Source organism: Ovis canadensis, chromosome 3 (genome assembly GCF_042477335.2).
Source record: "Ovis canadensis isolate MfBH-ARS-UI-01 breed Bighorn chromosome 3, ARS-UI_OviCan_v2, whole genome shotgun sequence".
NCBI classification, from domain to species: Eukaryota; Metazoa; Chordata; class Mammalia; order Artiodactyla; family Bovidae; genus Ovis; species Ovis canadensis.
Genome location: NC_091247.1, coordinates 186,237,068 through 186,258,390, shown reverse-complemented (window position 1 = coordinate 186,258,390; position 21,323 = coordinate 186,237,068). Strand labels below are relative to the sequence as shown.

The window sequence follows — 21,323 nt, the reverse complement described above, 5'->3', positions numbered from 1 at the left end:
TTCCAACACAGGGGTCTCTGAGTCCAGAGTCCTCATTGGCACCCACTGCTCCGCCCCACCTCCACCACCTACACACGCAAATGCACACAAACGCACGCAGAGTCACAGGAAACTTCACAGAGGGCTGCACAGGGCATACAAGAGCAAGAAGGAGGGAGGGGGCAGTTCTCCCTGGCAAGGGCCTGGCGGTCTGGGGTGCAAGGATGATGCCTAGAGCGGCTTCACAGTTCCGAGTTAGGACATCTCTTGGGCACTGAGGCTGAGCCATAGCCACCTCTTTCCTGGCTCTGGCCAGCCCAGCTCTCAGGAACACTGTAGGGCACTCTGATGTTTTTCATTCATTCATTCAGCCCCTCTCACATGCTGTTTTATGCACTATGCTGGGGGCAGAAGTGATCAAAAAAGACAGTTCCAGCCAAATTAGCAAGTTAAGAATCAAATAATAATCACAGATCTCTCTGAGACACTGACTTGCAGCTGAAATTTCAAGGGTAAAGAGGGAGGGCCAGGAAAACAGAGGATGGGAGAGAGGGGGAAGTTCTGGGCAGAGGAAAAAAGCACGTGCAAAGCCTCGTTTCTTGAGGCAGGAAAGAACTTCGTCTGTGAGCAGATCTAAAAGATAATCCAACTGTTATCCCAGATGAGCAAGCGACAAGGAGGAGGTGGAAGAGGTGGGCAGGGGTCAGTCCTCATGGAGCAGAGTTTTAAATTTTATTCCAGGGACAGTCTTTGAGCTGAGCTTTCCATGCAAGATTCACTGAGCCAGAGCCAGTGCTAGACACAGTGGGAGGGACAGATATAAGTAAAACAAGTCCCTTTCCTGAAGTTCACAGTTTCATTTGAATTATTTACTTGTGATTTGCAATTTTCCCTTTTCCGTTCAATTAACATCTAGTTATAAAGCTCCTCCCAAGGGCGGAAAAGCTTACAGCAAAAGATACATTGAAAAAAAAAAAAAGGATGTTAGGAACTTCCCTGGCTGTCCAGTGGTTAAGACTTCGCACTTCCACTGCAGGAAGCACGGGTTCGATCCCTTTGGGAACTAAGATCTCGGATACTGTACAGTGCAGCCAAAAGAACAAAAAGAAAAAAGAATGTTAAAGGTAGAAATCCAAACCATATAAAGGAGAAGGAAGCAATATGACAAAAGTTCAAGCTTCCTGGCAAGCAAGGTGAAAAGGGAAACATCATAAATTCTGTCATTTCCATAGTCAAAGTCAACACCTCAGTTGCTATAGAGAAGAAAAATTGCTCTCATCCTGTCTGAAAAAGAGAGAAAACACACCTGAGATAATAAGCAACAACTCAAGGCTAAAAGTACAGAAGGTCGAAAGACGATCCAGACAGAAACTGAGAGGAAAATCTTCCAATCCTTGCATCTCAGAGCATGCACCCCTTGGAAGGCAGCAGAAAGGGCAGGAAGGAGAGCATGGTGAGTAGAGTTCAGTTCGGTCGCTCAGTCATGTCTGACTCTTAGCAGCCCCATGGACTGCAGCACACCAGGCCTCCCTGTCCATCACCAACTCCCGGAGCTTGCTCAGACCCACGTCCATCGAGTCGGTGATGCCATCCAACCATCTCATCCTCTGTCGCCCCCTTTTCCTTCTGCCTTCAATCTTTCCCAGCACCAGGGTCTTTTCCAATGAGTCAGTTCTTCGCATCAGGTGACCATAGTATTGGAGCTTCAGATTCAGCATCAGTCCTTCCAGTGAATATTCAGGACTGATTTCCTTTAGGATGGACTGGTTGGATCTCCTTTAGACATGCCTGTACTTGAAGCCGAGTTCCATCCTTCACCAGCTGTGCGATGTGAACAAGAGACAGCCTCCCAGGACTTTCCTAGTGGCCCATGGCTAAGAATCCACCTTGCATAGCCTGGCTGGGAGGGGAGTTTGAGGGAGAATGGACATATGTATACGTATGGCTGAGTCCCTTCACTGTTCACCTGAAACTATCACAACTTTATTAATCCACTATATTGTTGTTGTTCAGTGGCTAAGTTGTGTCCAACTCTTTGCGACCCCATGACTGCAGCACACCCGGCTTCCCTGTCCTTCACCATCTCCCAGAGCTTGCTCAAACTCATGTCCATTGAATCGGTGATGTCATCCAACCATTTCTACCTCAGTCACTCACTTTTCCTCCTGTCTTCAATCTTTCCCAGCATCAGGGTCTTTTCCAATGAGTTGGCTCTTTGCATCAGGTGGCCAAAGTATTGGAGCTTCAGCTTTAGCATCAGTCCTTCCAATGAATATTCAGGGTTGATTTCCTTTAGGATTGACTGGTTTGATCTTGCAGTCCAAGGGACTCTCAAGAGTCTTCTCCATCACCGCAATTCGAAAGCATCAGTTCTTCAGTGCTCAGCCCAATACAAAGCAAAAAGTTTAAAAACAAACAAAAAAAGAATCCACCTTGCAATGTAGGGGACTCGGATTTGATCCCTGGTTGGAGAACTAAGATCTCATATTCACAGAGCCCACGTGTCACAACTAGAGAGGCCGTGTGCTGCACGAAAGATCCCACATGCCACTATGACACAGTCACATTTTTTTTATTAATAATAAGAAGCCTTCATTTCCTCATATGCAAAATGGGTTCAATAATCTCTACATAACAGTGACTAGAGTGCTCTGAGGAGACACTGAATGTGAAATCTCCTAGCACAGGGTCCAGACGTAGCTGGTACTCAGCAAAGAAGAATAATCATAGCCAGAATCTGTGGAGTTTTCCCTTGGTGCCAGGCATTCACTGAAGCATTTTCCGTGCTAATGATAAGAGTTCCATGATGAGATGGATCTTATTATTATCTCCATTTTACAAACAAGGCCGATAAAGCTCAGAGAGATTAAGGTGTGTGTCCAAGGTCACACAGCGGGAATAGGTAGAGCCCAGACCATAACCCAGGGCTTCCCTGGTGGCTCAGAGGTTAAAGCATCTGCCTGGAATGTGGGAGACCTGGGTTCGATCCCTGGGTCAGGAAGATCCCCTGGAAAAGGAAATGGCAACCCACTCTAGCACTCTTGCCTGGAGAATCCCATAGAGGGAGGAGCCTGGTGGGCTGCAGTCCATGGGGTTGCAGAGACTCGGACACGACTGAGTGACTTCACGCCAGACCGTAACCCAGCAGTCTATTGGCTCCAGAGCTCCCACGTTCACCGTTTACTTTTCCAGCTGTGACCACCTTGCCCTCTTCTCCTTACATCCATCCCCCAGCACACACTCACTCACTACTGGAGTGCTCAGGGCTGAATGGAAGCCCCTCCCTCCATGATAATCCCTGCCCCACTTCCTGCCCACACTCTGCCTCTCTCCTTGCCTTAGCGCTGGTCTGTGGAGCTTGTGAAAACCAGACTAAACTTTCTACCACAGAATAGCCCTTTAGCATCAACTGCTTCTGCTCAGGGGACTGGCAAAGGGTTAACGGAAGTGAGACTCAAAGCTGGCCATGAAGGGTGAGGAGGACTTCTGCCTGGGCTGCTTGACAACAGAGACATGACTCACATTTCACTTGCTTGGCACATGGTGAAACCTAGGAATCTTATGAATTGAATAAAGGCAGAATGAACTGAACTGAGTCGAGCTGAACTGGACTGAACTGAATTGCAAAGGTGCATGGATGGAGGGCAGGTGCATGATGGAAGGATGGATAGATAGATTAATGGATAGGTGGATAGATGGATGATTGAATGGGTTGATGGATGGAGAGTTGTTTCAAGAAATGGAAAAACTGTCAGATTTTTAGATACTAAAATGATAGATGGATGGATGAACGGATGGGTGCATGAAAGAAAATTCAGTGACCATAGCTGGTAGGGACAGCTGGTAACTGAGGTAGGAATGTCCCAGGAATGTCTGGGAAACACTGAATGAATCTTTGTGACTTGGGCAGAGGGATCATGCCTGGGAGAAAAAGAAGAACACACAGCCACATCGCCCTGCTCCAGGACGAGATGGAGGCACCCGAGAGGCCGTTGTGCACTGTGTGCTCGGCGGCGGCAGGACAGCGAGGAGTTAACAGCAGGACGGCTCCCCGGCCAGCTGCGGCCAGGGTGACACTGACAGATTACAGCGTGTCCTCCGCACCAACACTGCAGCGCCCTCCCCCCCGCCGCCAGCCTAGCTCCAGCGGATCAATACCAAAAGGCACACGCTGCAAATCCACAGCCGGCTCCCCCCAAGGCCTAGACACTCTAAAGGACAGAACCGCACAGTTGAAGGGGCCTTCGAGACTGGCTCATTCCCTGGACTGGGCTGGGATGCTGTCCCGTTCACCTGGGGGCCCCTCATCCCATCATAGTGCCGGACAAGCTCAGCCGTCCCCAAAGTTTGCTGAGTGGATGAAGCCGCCTCCTGGCCAGTGCAGGAGCCCGCACAGGAACCTCTCTGTGACCCACGGCATCTCAGCTTCTATTTGCTTACCTCCAGCGACAGGAGGTTCCCCATCTCCCCCAAGCAACAAGAGCCTTCTGTGTGGGTCAAATTTGACAATGAATCATCTTCCTCATTTTGAGTTAACCTTCCCTCCTCTTTATTTGTCCCTGAACTGCTATTTCCCACCTCTTCTTCCTCCCTAGTTTCTTCTCATCTCCTCTCCCAAACCATCCACTTCCTGGGGTGCTGAAGTCACGTGATTAAAGAGGGAGAAAAAGGGAATCTACACGCACCGAGCACCTGCTGTAGGTGAGAGACATCAGAATCTACACATGTCGACTCTTATAATCCCTGTGGATGTCGTGCCAGGTAAGTGCTCTTATCCCTACGTCACAGACAAGGACCCTGAGGCTCAGAGAGGCTAAGTAACGCACCGAGAGTCACCCAGACACCTGGCAGCGAGCTGGGGCCTGAATCCAGGTCCGTGGGCTTCCGCTGTGTCATTGCAGCAGCCCACGGGCACACAGTGTGAACGTTTCCCACATCTTGTTCTCAGCCTCAGTCGAGTCTCAAAAGGATTGAACTGGCCCTCTAAACCACTCTACCTGCACGAGGGAAGGAGAGAGACTCGTCCAAAGTCATAAGAGCTAAGGGGCTCTGCCCAGATCAGGGGCTCTCCCCAAGATCGCCACTTCCCTCTATCTCCCCCTGCCCCCACCCAGGACCAAAACCCCCAAACAGCCCTTCTCAGAGAGGGAACCAGGCTCCTTGGAGAAAAGGCTGATGCCAGGACTGGGGAAGGGACAGCACAAGATGAGTCTGGAACACCTTGTTCTAACAGAAAACCAGGGAGTTACCAGAGACTCCAAGCGCTGGGTCACAAGGCTCCATGCCCTACTAGATGGGGCTCCCAAACAGGAGAGGTGATGATCAAACAGAATTAGTGTCCACATGTGCTACATGTTATTAACATATTACATGCATATTAGTATAACATGTAACATTCTCTCTCTATGCTGGCTTCCTACCCTACCCTGTCCCCTGCTCTGGGCACCAGGGACAGTCATTCAGGTGCAGCCTGGAAACCTCCAGAAAAGGATCCTGAGCCTCCAGCCCATCCCAGCCTGAAAGTGAGAGTGAAGGTCTCTCAGTCATGTCCAACTCTTTGGGATCCCATGAGCTAAACAGTCCATGGAATTCTCCAGGCCAGAATACTGGAGTGGGTAGCCTTTCCCTTCTCCAGTGAAAGAGGAGAGTGAAAAAGTTGGCTTAAAGCTCACCATTCAGAAAACGAAGATCATGGCATCTGGTCCCATCACCTCATGGGAAATAGATGGGGAAACAGTGGAAACAGTGTCAGACTTTAATTTTGGGAGTTCCAAAATCACTGCAGATGGTGATTGTAGCCATGAAATTAAAAGATGCTTACTCCTTGGCAGGAAAGTTATGACCAACCTAGATAGCATATTAAAAGACAGAGACATTACTTTGCCAACAAAGGTCCGTCTAGTCAACGCTATGGTTTTTCCAGTGGTCATGTATGGATATGAGAGTTGGGCTGTGAAGAAAGCTGAGCCCCGAAGAATTGATGCTTTTGAACTGTGGTGTTGAGAAGACTTTTGAGAGTCCCTTGGACTGCAAGGAGATCCAACCAGTCCATTCTAAAGGAGATCAGTTCTGGGTATTCTTTGGAAGGAATGATGCTAAAGCTGAAAGTCCAATATTTTGGCCACCTCATGTGAAGAGTTGACTCATTGGAAAAGACTCTGATGCTGGGAGGGATTGGGGGCAGGAGAAGGGGACGACAGAGGATGAGGTGGCTGGATGGCATTACTGACTCGATGGATGTGGGTCTGAGTGAGCTCCAGGAGTTGGTGATGGACAGGGAGGCCTCAGTTCATATCAGTTCAGTTCAGTCGTTCAGTCGTGTCCAACTCTTTGCGACCCCATGAATCACAGCACGCCAGGCCTGACTAGACAGACCTTTATTTGCAAAGTAATGTCTCTGCTTTTGAATATGCTATCTAGGTTGGTCATAACTTTCTTTCCAAGGAGTAAGCATCTTTTAATTTCATGGCTGCAATCACCATCTGCAGTGATTTTGGAACCCCAAAAAATAAAGTCTGACAGTTTCCACTGTTTCCCCATCTATTTGCCATGAAGTGATGGGACTGGACGCCATGATCTTCGTTTTCTGAATGTTGAGCTTTAAGCCAAGTTTTTCACTCTCCTCTTTCACTTTCATCAAGAGGCTTTTGAGTTCCTCTTCACTTTCTGCCATAAGAGTGGTGTCATCTGCATATCTGAGGTTATTGATATTTCTCCCAGCAATCTTGATTCCAGCTTGTGCTTCCTCCAACCCAGCGTTTCTCATGATGTACTCATATAAGTTAAATAAGCAGGGTGACAATATACAGCCTTGACATACTCCTTTTCCTATTTGGAACCAGTCTGTTGTTCCATGTCCAGTTCTAACTGTTGCTTCCTGACCTGCCTACAGGTTTCTCAAGAGACAGGTCGGGTGGTCTGGTATTCCCATCTCTTTCAGAATTTTCCACAGTGTATTGTGATTCACACAGTCAAAGGCTTTGGCATAGTCAATAAAGCAGAAATAGATGTTTTTCTGGAACTCTCTTGCTTGTTCAATGATCCAGCAGATGTTGGCAATTTGATCTCTGGTTCCTCTGCCTTTTCTAAAACCAGCTTGAACATCTGGAAGTTCACGGTTCACATACTATTGAAGCCTAGCTTGAAGAATTTTGAGCATTACTTTACTAGTGTGTGAGATGAGTGCAATTGTGCGGTGATTTGAGCATTCTTTGGCATTGCCTCTCTTTGGGATTGGAGTGAAAACTGACTTTTCCCAGTCCTTGTGGCCACTGCTGAGTTTTCCAAATTTGCTGGCATATTGAATGCAGCACTTTCACAGCATCATCTTTCAGGATTTGAAATAGCTCAACTGGAATTCCATCACCGCCACTAGCTTTGTTCATAGTGATGCTTCCTAAGGTCCACTTAACTTCACATCTCAGGATGTCTGACTCTAGGTGAGTGATCATACCATCGTGATTATCTGGGTCGTGAAGATCTTTTTTGTACAGTTCTTTTATGTATTCTTGCCACCTCTTCTTAATATCTTCTGCTTCTGTTAGGTCCATACCATTTCTGTCCTTTATCAAGCCCATCTTTACACGAAATATTCCCTTGGTATCTCTAGTTTTCTTGAAGAGATCTCTAGTCTTTCCCATTCTGTTGTTTTCCTCTATTTCTTTGCATTGATCGCTGAGAAAGTCTTTCTTATCTCTTCTTGCTATTCTTTGGAACTCTGCATTCAGATGCTTATATCTTTCCTTTTCTCCTTTGCTTTTCACTTCTCTTCTTTTCACAGCTATTTGTAAGGCCTCCCCAGACAGCCATTTTGCTTTTTTGGATTTCTTTTCCATGGGGATGGTCTTTATCCTTGTCTCCTGTACAATGTCACGAACCTCTGTCCATAGTTCATCAGACACTCTATCTATCAGATCTAGTCCCCTAAATCTATTTCTGACTTCCACGGTATAATCATAAGGGATTTGATTTAGGTCATACCTGAATGGTCTAGTGGTTTTCCCTACTTTCTTCAATTTAAGTCTGATTTGGCAATAAGGAGCTCATGATCTGAGCCACAGTCAGCTCCCCGTCTTGTTTTTGCTGACTGTATAGAGCTTCTCCATCTCTGGCTGCAAAGAATATAATCAATCTGATTTCTGTGTTGACCATCTGGTGATGTTTATGTGTAGAGTCTTCTCTTGTGTTGTTGAAAGAGGGTGTTTGCTATGACCAGTATGTTCTCTTGGCAAAACTCTATTAGCCTTTGCCCTGCTTCATTCTGTATTCCAAGGCCAAATTTGCCTGTTACTCCAGGTGTTTCTTGACTTCCTACTTTTGCATTCCAGTCCCCTATAATGAAAAGGACATCTTTTTGGGGTGTTAGTTCTAAAAGGTCTTGTAGGTCTTCATAGAACTGTTCAACTTCAGCTTCTTCAGCCTCACTGTTCGGGGCATAGACTTGGATGACTGTGATATTGAATGGTTTGCCTTGGAGACGAACAGAGATCATTCTGTCATTTTTGAGATTGCATCCAAGTACTGCATTTCAGACTCTTTTGTTGACCATGATGGTTCCATTTCTTCTGAGGGATTCCTGCCCACAGTAGTGGATATAATGGTCATCTGAGTTAAATTCACCCATTCCAGTCCATTTTAGTTCGCTGATTCCTAGAATGTTGACATTCACTCTTGCCATCTCCTGTTTGACCACTTCCAATTTGCCTTGATTCACGGACCTAACATTCCAGGTTCCTATGCAAAATTGCTCTTTACAGCATCGGACCTTGCTTCTATCACCAGTCACATCCACAACTGGGTATTGTTTTTGCTTTGGCTCCATCCCTTCATTCTTTCTGATCTCCAGTAGCATATTGGGCACCTACCAACCTGGGGAGTTCCTCTTTCAGTATCCTATCATTTTACCTTTTCATACTGTTCATGGGGTTCTCAAGGCAAGAATACTGAAGTGGTTTGCCATTCCCTTCTCCAGTGGACCACATTCTGTCAGACCTCTCCACCATGACCCGCACATCTTGGGTGGCCCCACAGGGTGTGGCTTAGTTTCATTGAGTTAGACCAGGCTGTGGTCCTAATGTGATTAGATTGACTAGTTTTCTGTGATTATGGTTTCAGTGTGTCTGCCCTCTGATGCCCTCTTGCAACACCTACTGTCTTACTTGGGTTTCTCTTACCTTGGATGTGGGGTATCTCTTCACGGCTGCTCCAGCAAAGTGCAGCCTCTGCTCCTTACCTTGGATGAGGGGTATCTCCTCACCACCGCCCCTCCTGACCTTGAACGTGGAGTAGTTCCTCTAGGCCCTCCTGCGCCCACGCAGCCACTGCTCCTTGGACGTGGGGTAGCTCCTCCCTGCCGCCGCCCCTCGGGCATGGGGTTCTTCCGGCTTTTGCCCTGACCTCGGATGTGGGGTAGCTCCTCTCGGCCACGCTTGTGCGCCGTCGCAGCCACCTGGCGTGCTGCAGTTCATGGAGTCACAAAGAGTCGGACACGACTGAGCTACTGAAATGAACTGAACTGAACTGAAAGTTAACCATTCAAAGGCCAAAAAGACAAGCCATGACTCCACCATGACTAGTCCCCTGACCTTAGACAACTGTATTTATGCACTCCAAGCCTCAATTTACTCACCTATTAAATGGGAGAGATGATAATGTCTATCTTGCAAGGTAGGTGATAAACCAGTGCTCAGGAAGCACCTAGCACCATGCACAGCAAGTAGGCAGGGCTCAGGAAACATGAGTGACGGTCTGCTTTTTGTCCACCTTCTCCATGAAACTCTGAACTTCTTTATTTTTTTTTGACTGTGCCACCGGACCCTCAGGATCCTAGTTTACCAACCAGGAATCAAACCGAGGCCCCCGGCTGGATCGCCAGGGAATTCCCTGAAACTCTGAGCTCCTCGAAGGTGAGAACCATAATGCTGCATTTTGGATCCCAGAGTTCAGCACAGCTCTTGGCATGATGATTAAAAGCCTTGAAATGTTCCCTGACAGCAAAGAGACACAGTTCACTGTCCTCAGGATGGGTTTCATGGTCTCCCTCTGGGCGCACCTCTTAACCATCCTCAAATGTAGTGGTCGATGTAAAATAGATACCTAGAGGAAGCCTGCTGTACAGCCACAGGGAGCTCAGCTCAGCGCTCTGTGATGACTTAGAGGGGTGAGATGAGGGGGGTGGAAGGGAGGTTCAAGAGGGAGGGGATCTATGTATACAAATAGCTGATTCACATTATACAGCAGAAGCCAGCACAACACTGCAAAGCAACTATACTCCAGATTTTAAAAATAGATCAAAAATAATAATTAAAATGATAAGTTTAAAAAATGCTCAATGGCCTTTGACAGTTCTTGCTCCCATGCACTCACTATCACCCCTGATTCTTTCCTTCCCTCCACCTCGGCACTCCTTTTGCCTGATAATCTAAGACTCATCTCATCCTTCCAGATCTTGCAAAAGAATCCCCGCTCTATGTAGCTTGTCCCCATGCCCCTGGTGGACTCAGTCACCACCACCACCACCACCCCGCCCCCAGCCATGGCACTTGGACCTTTGAGCAGCACCTATTAATCTGTATTATTCATTCTCTACCCTCTGTCTACTCTGCTGCCATTGAAGTTCCAAGAGGACAGGGGCCGTGTTTTTCTTTTCAAATGTATGGATAGATTTTCTGTATCCCTAATGTTTAGCAGGATCTTAGGAAATGTTTGTTGAATGAATGAATGAACGAATGAGCCATTCCTGTCCCCTTGGCCACCTGGCAGCCTTCAGGGACCCAATTATGGTGAGTCACTCACATCCTGCCCATGGCTCGTGGTGGATGCCATGACGTCTCTTTGCAGTCTCTTCTACCAGCTCCAACCTAGAGGCTGCATCTCTCAGCCTGAGAGCATCCAGAGAGCCTTCCAGGCCTGGCCTGGGAGCTGCAGTTGGCTGGCTGTTCGGCACTGCAGCTTCAGGGAGGCTGAGCAGCCTGCAGGGAGCCCCCTGCCTCTCCTCTCCCTGACCCAGAGGTATGCTGAAGCCCTCGACCAGGCAAAGTCCTAGAAGTACGGAAAGAAAGGCAGATAAGATAGTCCCTGCCCTCCCAAACAAATGACGGCATGGAAGAGACCAAGGCCTGGTCCACCCCATTCAACCTGCCACCCATGATTCATCAAGTGCCTGCCATGTGCTACCCTGTGCCTTTATGGCAGCCCTGCCACCTCTCTGTGCCTCAGTTTCCTCCCCAAACTGAGGGGTGGAGAGATCCACCTCATCCAGTATAACAGGGTTATTTGGCAAATGCAATGCAGGTCGACTGCTCAGTGAACTCTGGAAATCTGTACTCATGCTCTCATTCATCTGTGTCTGGCTCTTTGCAACTCTGTGGATCATGGCCTGCCAGGTTCCTCTGTCCCTGGCATTTCCCAGAGGAGGATACTGGAGTAGGTTGCCATTTCTTCCTACAGGGGATCTTCCCAGCCCAGGGACTGAACCCACATCTCCAGTACCAAACTGAAGCTCTCTCCTCAGCAGCCACAGTGACTTGCACATAGTAGGTGTTTAATTAATATCTGATGCATTGAAATGCAATCCAAGTGCTGGGCAGGACTTTTCATGCCTTGGGGAGGAGTGCCATCCTGTGGCCAGAACTCAGAACACATAGACCTCCTGGTGGTCCACGGGGATCAGGCTGGGAGGAGACCACTGGAGGTTGAGTTAGGACAAATACAAGGAAAAGTCAGTCTGACACCACAGAATAAAGAGAAATGTCTTCATCCCCGGAAGTGGTATAGGCTCAGAGTACAATAAACAGGGGCAACGAGAGTCTGAAGCAACACTGGACTATTTCTCTATGAAGAGGTCGTTGAGAGAAGCCTAGTCACATTTGCAGGTGGGCTGGCCTGGCCCAGTGAACACTAACCATCTTTCACCTGAGAAGACTTGAACTTGGCTCTGCCACTCACAAGCTGCATGACCTTCAGCAGACTGCTGCCGTCTCTGGGTTCCAGTTTTCTCATCTGTACAGTGAGGTCATAATCCTTGCACAGGCCAGCTCAATGAGTTCTTGTGAAGGTCAGATGGGATAAGAAAGAAAAGTACAATTAGTTCATAAATGGTAAAATCCTGTACAAATATGATAGGTGGTTGTGACTACTTGTAATGATACGAACAACTGGCAATTTATTGAACTGCTCACTGTGCTTAACCCTTTACCATACAATCCCATTTAATTTCCACATAACTCTATAAAATAGCTACTTCTAAGAATCCCATTTGGGGATGCAACTAGAGATGATCAGACTAAGTGAAGTAGCTCAGAAAGAGAAGGACAAATACTGCCTGATATCACTTACATGTGGAACCTAAGACATTAAAATGACACAAATTATCTATGAAGCAGAAGCAGACTCCCCAAAGTAGGGAACAGACGAGTGGTTGCCAAGGGAGGAGGGGGCTAGAGGAGGGATGGAGTCGGAGGCTGGGATTAGCAGATGCAAGCTGTTATATGTGGAAGGGATAGACAACAAGGTCCTACTTGTCTTTCTTGTATAGAGAACTATATTCAATGTCTTATGATAAACCATAATGGAAAAGAATATTTTTAAAAGAATGTATATGTATACATTTGTGTGTCTATAACAGAATCATTTTGTTGTACAGCAGTAATTAACACACTATAAATCAACTATACTTCAATGAAAATAAATTAAAAGAATCCCATTTTGCAGGTGAGAACACTGAGGCTTAGGAAAGCTTGGAATTTTGCCAAAAGACACACTCAACTAGTATGGAGAAAAGCCAAGATTTGAACTCAGCACAAGGTGACCCCCCAAATCGAGGTTGTCAGTGCTATTCTGTCTTAATAGTTTCAGCCACAGACTGGCAATTTCAAGGTCCCCCAGCTGGCAGTCTTGAAGAAAATTAAGGAATTATTGACATTTCTGCTCTTTTTCCCAGGAAATTCTGCTTCATTCCCATCTCTAGCTCAGTACCTCCTTAGACTTTGGCAGCTCCTGGAAGAGGGGAGCCCTGGAGCTCTGCACCCAGAGTCCCGCTCACATTCAAGGTCCGAGAATTCCCAAACACTCCCATCCTAGGTCCACAACTGGAAGAAGGCCAAGCATGCTACCACAAGGAACTGGATAAGGCAGATGGGGGATGGGTCCCCTTCAAGGTCTCTGCCGAACAGATGGTGGCAGACCTGTAGGGGGATGGTGGCTAGTTTGCAATAATCGTGATGACCCCCACATGTCAAGAGTCCTCTTGACTTTGCGGCTGTCTCCCTATTCAGTTTCTCATTATTTGGCCCTCAGGATGCTCCTTTGAGGTCAGAATGCTTAGCCCTTTTTACAGATGAAGAAACCGAGGTTTAAGGAGATGAAACAACTTAGCCAAGGTCATATTGCAAGTAAGTGGCAGAGACAGGCTTCCAGTACAAGACGCCAGAGTACAAATTCACCTGACTGCCAAGGCCCACAACTATTTTTGGTTGGCAGTCCTGATTCTAGCCCTAGTTGTGCCATCTGCTGGCTGAATGACCTCAAACAGGCCACTTAGCTTTGGTGGCTTTATGTCAGAGATCCCTGCCGGCTCTGCCTGTGTCCTCTATGCCTGTCCTTGAACCATAAAGATGAGGGTGTTCAGCAGCTTCCGCAGGTTTTAGAGAAAAGCAGCTGTGACTTTGCCTCCCCTGGGAAATTCTTCCTGACTGCCCAAGGCTGAATTATTATCACTCATCCTATTTCCACCACACTCACAGCCTTGCACTGTGATTTATCTGCAAATTCCCATGGAGGGCAGGCAACAAACATACATGAACAGGAAGTAGGTCAGATATGATGCAATGGAGAATGGTAGGGAGTGTGGCAAAGCAGAGAATCCCTGGTCTGGGGGCAGCTCCTACTCAGCACCAGCTTCTTAGCTGAAATCTGCTTCATAAATGTAGGTTCAAAACCCATTTTGTTAAGCACGTCATAGGCACTGTAGCCCCTGAAGCAATCCTACCTACTTCCTCACTAAGCTTTGGGCCACTTGAGAGGAAGGCTAGGTCACTGAACTCTGAGTGACCAGCTCAGGACCTGGATCCCTACCAGTGACAAGCTATTGCTTTTGAAATGTTGAAAGTACTTGCCCAGTCAAACCCCTACTGGTTTCTGGTGACTATGCCAGTCCAGACAACATAGATTAAGTGTTTACTGCATGCTGGGCACTGTTTAAGCACTTTTCATGTTATCTGATTTAATTCTCATGACCTACTTACTATGATTCTGTCCTTTCTACAGATGAGGATGCTGAGGCTCAGATAATCTCATGACATGCCCAAGGTCATGTGGCTAGCAATAACCTAGGATTCAAATTCAGGCAGTCTGTCTCCACCAATGTCTGTTTGTCTCGCATGATACCACCTTGCCCCATGAGACTCCCCACCTTCCTTAAATATCTCTTGCAGTTACATAGCCCTGATAATGCTCTCTGGGAAGCTGCCAGGCATCGTTTCCAGTTTTAAGGACAGTGGGAACCACAACAAGTGGCACAGAAAACAACACAAGCATGCAGAAACCGAACGTTAGCTTCACAGAGGGATGCTGTCCAACACTACACAGGTAGACCAAGCCAGAATTGGTGTTTATCTCTTTTCCCAGAACACCAAATCCCAGTTTCCAACAAGGGAAAATGTATAGGGCAGAGAGAAGCCAGGAGAAGCCTGATTCTTGATCATCTCATTGCAACAGTCAAGCACTCTCTCAAGTAGCTAAATGGTTCCAAAGGAAATGGGAGTCTATTTTGTCTCCCGTCACCAGGGCTGCAAATCCTGATATATCTCAGGCCACAGCAGAGAAGTGGATGGCTCAGCACTTGGAGATATGCCCGCACTGGCAGGAAGTGGGGTGGGCGAGTCAACAGGCACCTCTCTATTCTGAGAACTGATCCTGTGATGGGTGAGTGTACATCCAGCTGAGATTTTTAAAAAATAAATAAATTTGAATGCCAACCAACAGAACCTATAGCAAACCTCCCTTTCTTCCGGTGACCTGAAGCATCCTTTGGGATGCTTTAATCCTTCCAGGTTTTCTATTTTTAAATTTTTGCTGGGGCAACAAGGCTCTTAGGAGGCTGAGGTGGGCTGGTGATTCAAAGGCTTCCCTTCCCCCCAGCACACTCCTACAGGATGATAAAATGCTGCAATTTCACGGAATCTGCCTTGGGTACCACTTCCCCCATCCTCAGTCTTTCTCATCTGTAAATCGGGGGTAGTGCCTTCTATATCTCTGAGACAGAAAAGTGTGGTACAAGTTCATAGTTCCTGACCTGAAACACTCAATGTGCTTGCTAACAGAATTCTGTGGACTTCAGAAATGTTTATACAGTGAGTCTACCATATATTACACAATTGCCCAGCAAGTTCTGGGGCAGAATCCCATAAACCCTTCATAAACTCATTATTCCTATCCAGAAAAATGTATACATATTCATACTAAGAGGGATAAGAACAACTATAAATAACTTCATGTCCAGGGACTTCCCTGGTGGTCCAGTGGTTAAAACCTCACCTTCTAATGCAGGGCATGTGGGTTTAATCCCTGGTCCAGGAGCTGAAATCCCACATGCCTGGAGGCCAAAAAAAAAACAAAACATAAAATATAGAAACAATATTGCAATAGATTCAATAAAAGACTTTTTAAAAGGTCCACATCAAAAACAAAAACTCTTTAAAAAGTAAATAACAACATATCCACTTCATATCAGGTTTGCCATCAGATGCTGTCCTCAACTTCATGAGACAGCTTGTGGTTTTCAGAGCTTATCTGGACCTTGGAACTGTATGAGAGGCCAGCCTGGTTTCAGGCAATCCCGGGTGCATTCCAATTGCACATTTACCAGCTGGCTGACCTTGGGCAAAACATTCCTCTTGACTACATTTCTGTTTTCCCATCTGCAAAATGGGACAGTAACTCCTGTGTTGGTTCCTAGAAGGCACACAAGGTTGCTGCACTGGAATGGGGCTGGCCACACTGGCAGGCCCCCAGAGGAGACCTTGGTGAGCCCATCGCAGTTCAGGGTAAGTGTGCACACAAAGCAGGGCTGATGCATAAACAGATGATCTATTTGATAGAAAGCACAAGCAATACAGCCGCCGGCAGGACCCGGTGCTTTTGTTGGCCTGACCAGCACTTACTTTCCTGCAGTAAAAGCTCTGTGAGGATTTACGATCATGATAGGAGAGTCAGAACAACAGGCAGCGTTTTTCTGAAGAAGCATCTATCAGGAGAGGCAGCTTGAGGGGCCATTCTGGCCCAGGAAATGGGGGTGACACTTCAGCCCCCTGGACAGCACCAGCTCTGGCTCCTAGACCCTCCCCCTTTTACATCTCCATTCCCTCCTCCATTCCCTGTGACCAGTTTCCCATGATAAACCATGGACATATTCCAGGCCTCCCCTCAGCCAGACTTGCTCAGACACTCTGTCTGGAATTTGATGTGTCCCCAGCTCATCAGCCACACGTTTGCAGACAACCAACTGGTGACTCTTAGAAAAGGTCAGCTGACATCTGCGGCAGATTTTCTGCCCCTATGATGACCACAATAGCATCTCCACATGCTCTTCTAGAACCTTGTGCCTTGACTCTGAGCAGGCTTGGGACTTGCTGGGAACCAAGGGAAGGGATGGAACTGGTGCTACATAACTTCTGAGGCTTCAGAAGTTACTTATGTAACTTAGGGGTTTCCCTAGTAGCTCAGAGGGTAAAGCATCTGCCTACAATGCAGGAGACGTGGGTTCAATCCCCGAGTCAGGAAGGATCATCTGGAGAAGGAAATGGTAGCCCACTCCAGTATTCTTGCCTGGAGAATCTCTCCTCCTGAGGATCTGGAGGATCTGGAGGGCTACAGTCCATGGGGTTGCAGAGTCGGACACAACTGAGCAACTAACACACCCACACAACTTCTGAGGCTGGATCGTAGAAGGCCACGCAGCTCCCAGCTTATTAGTCAGAATGCGTGCTCTGGCAGTCTTAAACCCCCTGTGACTAGTCTGACTAGCCTGAAACCCAAACTCTCCATGTGAACTCACCACACAGAGAGACCCTGAGACTAAATGGAGAGAAAGAAAAACAGAATTGTCTAGCCAGCCCCTGGCCACTCCAGCTCCCTGCACCTCTAACCACCTGTCTGAGAGAACCAAGGCCAGAACCACCCAGCCAAGCCCTTCCTCAGCTCCTGACCCACAGAAGCCAACAGAGAATATAAAAGGATTGTTGCCATAAACCACCAAATTTTGGATAGATGTGCTCCACAGCAACAGGTAACCAGAACAGAGGCCAATTTTATTTCCCTTTCCCCTGCGGTGACCCTACCTTCTAGTTTGCAAGGAGCAGTTCCAGTTTACAGCTTTTGTCTGGCATAAGTATTGATAACAACCCCTTTCTCTCCCCAAAGGGCCCTAAGTTAGATGGTAAATGATATGGTCACCCACATTTGGCCAGCTTCTCAGAGTATACTACAGAGGCTCCTTTCCCACAATAAACATACAACCCCAACGAAAGCAGGGCATCTACTCCAGAAACACAGCTTTAAGACAAGCCCAGGGATCCCCCTCCTTTCCACCATATTGCTGTCTCTACTCCCTTCCCATGGAGAAATCCTGGAACTGCTGCTGATATCCAGGACAGGAAGTGTCTGAATCAATCAGAGAGACCAGAGGCAAGAGACATGGGAGGAAGGAGAAAAAGAAAACCCAAACCTCAGGGAAGGCTTTCTGCACCATTCTGTAAAGGATGGAAGGGTTTTCTTTTAATCAATTTTTTCACTGAAGGAAATTGCTTTACAGAATTTTGTTGGTTTCTGCCAAACATCAACATGAATCAGCCGGAGATATACATATGTCCACTCCCTCTTGAACCTCCCTCCCGGGATGGGAGTTCTTAAGGACACAAAATTGCTCTCAAATCTTGGGGCAGTCACTTGCTCACTGAGCCAAACACCCAATTTCCCAGAGCCTGTTTCCCCCACCTACATGAATGTCTCAAAGAACTCTTAGAAAGCATCAGGAATGATTTAAACACTAGCATATTGCCTGGCATATAATAAGCACTCAATAAATGCTAGTTCCCTTTTTAAAACATTGGAGGTTCCTATTAGACAAGGCATTTGTCTCATCTGAAAGGGACAGGACAGAACAGCACAGCACAGAAGGCCAAGGAGAAAACAGTAATAATGATGCCTCCTGCTTCTAGACATGACATCAGGGTATGAATACGGAAAGGCCGGCAGGCCTACTATGGATCTCCACTTTTTAGTTTAGAAAATACTTTTACAGTCACTCACTCATCTAGAAGAGAAGTTCTTTGAAGAATCTTACAATGGATCATTATATACACAGGGTCCTGCTGCAAAGTGGTGGCTCTTATAATGCAAGCTGAATAAATGATCTCATACTAATTTTGATCTTTTTATACACTGATTAGTCAACAAATGCTTACTGGTCACCTGCTGTATGTCAGACACTGTTCTAGAAACTGAGAACACAGGCTCTTCCCTCACCCCCTCAGGTGCTCCACACATGAGTCCATATTGACCCACAGCTGGCCTGGTCCCAGCATCCTTGTGTCTGCTCAAGAGTTATCTCCCCAGTGAGATCATCTCTGATCACCACTTCTAAAACAGCTGCATCTTCCTCCGTCCCTCCTCACCTCTTCCTCTGCTTCATTTCTTCATAATTCTCATCATGTACTGAAATATTTTTGCTTCCTTGTCTAAGCTCTGTCTCTGCTTCTAGAGTGTCAGCTCTGGGAGGCAGAAGCTTTACTGTCCTACCTAGAACAGTGCCTGGTGATCCATATTTGGGGAATTATTGAATGAGTGGATAGGGGTTTTGTGAGAATTAAAGGAGAAAAGGAATTCAGCACATTACCCCAGGCACATAAGTAAGGATTCAATTAATGTCAGTGTACTGAATATCAATAGTAAGTTGTAATATGTGCTACACTATAAGGGGAGATGTAACTTTTGCTGGATTGCTTGGATCATGTCTTTTGTTTTCTTTTTTTTTTTTTTTTTCCTGTGGGCCCACAGGCCATCTGCTGCAATCTCGCTTTTATGTCAGAGTTTAATCATCTTTTCCACTTTGGCCGTGATGTCCCTGCCCACCCCAGATGGAGAAGAATTTGCAGAGTCTGTCTCATTCTCAACACTGGGTCCCTGGGCTTAGGTGGGAGATCCTATCTAAATTCTTCCCCCAATGGACACGTTTGCGGCCTCTTTCTGCCTACCCAACTCTAAAGTCTCCACAGGCAGTGGGGATGACCCTCCTTTACATTAAATCAGGTCATGACCTCCCTCCCTCCCTCCCCATTTTAAAATCCCTCAGTAGCTTACTTTTATCCTGAGGATAAAATCCCATACTTTGTTCCGTGGCCTGCACATTTCTAAATGGAAACTTCCTTTTTCTGGGTCACACCCAGGCTTCTTCCTGCTTGAGACCTTGCTTCCTGCTATTCTCTGGTGCTGGGAATACATCTCCCCTACATCTTCACCAGCCTGTGTCCACAACCAATCACCCCTCTGAATAGCCCTGCCCTTTCCTCATTCACTCTCTCACTTGCCACGTGCCTGGTACTATTCCAAGCACTTAAATTAACTCATTTAATTCTCTCCACAGCCCCGTGGCATTAAAAAAAAAAAAGGCATGATTGGGGCTCCCTGGTGGTCCAGTGGTTAAGACTCAGCACTTTCTCTGCTGGGGCCCAGGTTCAACCCCTGGTCAAGGAACTATCCTGCAAGTCCTGCAGCATAATAATAAAAAAAAAAAGTATGTGAGCAGGAGCAGCAGCAGCTGCTGCTGCTGCTAAGTCACATCAGTCGTGTTGACTCTGTGTGACCCCATAGACGGCAGCCCACAAGACTCCCCCATCCCTCGGATTCTCCAAGCAAGAACACTGGAGTGGGTTGCCATTTCCTTCTTCAGTGCATGCAAGTGAAAAGTGAAAGTGAAGTCGCTCAGTCGTGCCCAACTCTTAGCGACCCCATGGACTGTAGCCTACCAGGCTCCTCCATCCAAGGAATCTTCCAAGCAAGAGTACTGGAGTGGGTCTCCAGTGCCTTCTCCAGAGCTAGAGCAGAGTGAATATAAAATGACAGGATATAAAGATGATAGATAGTTAGGACCAAACAGGTCACAGGAAGACTTTCATATTTTATTCCAAGTATATAATGGGAAGCTACTAGAAGGTTGTAAATAGATGCTTTGATCACCACACAAAGAAAGAACCCTAGAGGAACACAAGTGGACACTGGGGGCCCAAGCATGAGGCTGGAGATGGTGAGGGAAAGTGGTGGCATTTACCATGGTTCTTGTTTTGTTTTGTTTCTGGCCATGCTGTGAGGTTGCAGGATCTTAGTTTTCTGACCAGGGATCAAACCCACGCCCCCTGCAATGGAAGTGCAGAGTCCTAACCACAGGGCCACCAGAGGATTTCCTCAAAATATATTCTAAAAGAATAAAGAGGACTTGCTGACGGATTGAATGTGGTGGGAAAAGGAACTACCAATGATGACTACAAGGCTTTCCAATAAGCATCATCCACTGGGTACCATGAACAAAAATTAGGAAAACTGGATGATGAGTGGATTAGAAGAGAATTTATAGAAACAGATGCTGCTGTTAACATTTTCATTTTATACATGAATAAGGTTTCAAAGAGATCAATTAACAAGCCTGAGTTTGTCCAACTGGTAAGTGAAATTCCTGAGTATTTTCACATACATATATTTTACCCTCACAGCACCTCTTTTTATCATCTTCAATTTACAAATAAGGAAACTGAGGCCCAGAGATGTGAAGGCTACACTGCTAAAGTGGCAGAGCCAAGAATAAATATCAGCTCTAACAGCAAGTATACTTTCTAATAAAGGAGACAGGCCAGGAGACTGATAACGAAGCCTAGGAGACCAGGTAGAAAATAATCTTGAGGTTTGAACAAAAATCACACACTCAGATTCTTTCAAATGTTTTGAAATTCCCCAATACATGAACCGTGAACTTCCGGATGTTCAAGCTGGTTTTAGAAAAGGCAGAGGAACCAGAGATCAAATTGCCAACATCCACTGGATCATCGAAAATGCAAAAGAGTTCCAGAAAAACATCTATTTCTGCTTTATTGACTATGCCAAAGCCTTTGACTGTGTGGATCACAATACACTGTGGGAAATTCTGAGAGATGGGAATACCAGACCACCTGACCTGCCTCTTGAGAAACCTATATGCAGGTCAGGAAGCACCAGTTAGAACTGGACACGGAACAACAGACTGGTTCCAAATCGGAAAAGGAGTGTGTCAAGGCTGTATATTGTCACCCTGCTTATTT

The 21,323-nt window shown here is 46.7% G+C and overlaps 1 long non-coding RNA gene and 1 other non-coding gene across 2 annotated transcripts; one reads left to right on the top strand and one right to left on the bottom strand.

The window, feature by feature from the left end:
- Window positions 1-11,500: 11,500 nt before the first annotated feature.
- LOC138437660 (uncharacterized) lies at window positions 11,501-19,372 on the bottom strand. The gene is made up of 3 exons (XR_011256101.1): window positions 19,336-19,372; window positions 15,514-15,571; window positions 11,501-12,025 (listed from the first exon to the last, which is right to left on the bottom strand). It is a non-coding gene; the product is annotated as an uncharacterized lncRNA (long non-coding RNA).
- A 284-nt stretch (window positions 19,373-19,656) lies between these two features.
- Window positions 19,657-19,728, top strand: TRNAE-UUC (transfer RNA glutamic acid (anticodon UUC)). The gene has a single exon. It is a non-coding gene; the product is annotated as a tRNA-Glu (tRNA).
- Window positions 19,729-21,323: the final 1,595 nt, after the last annotated feature.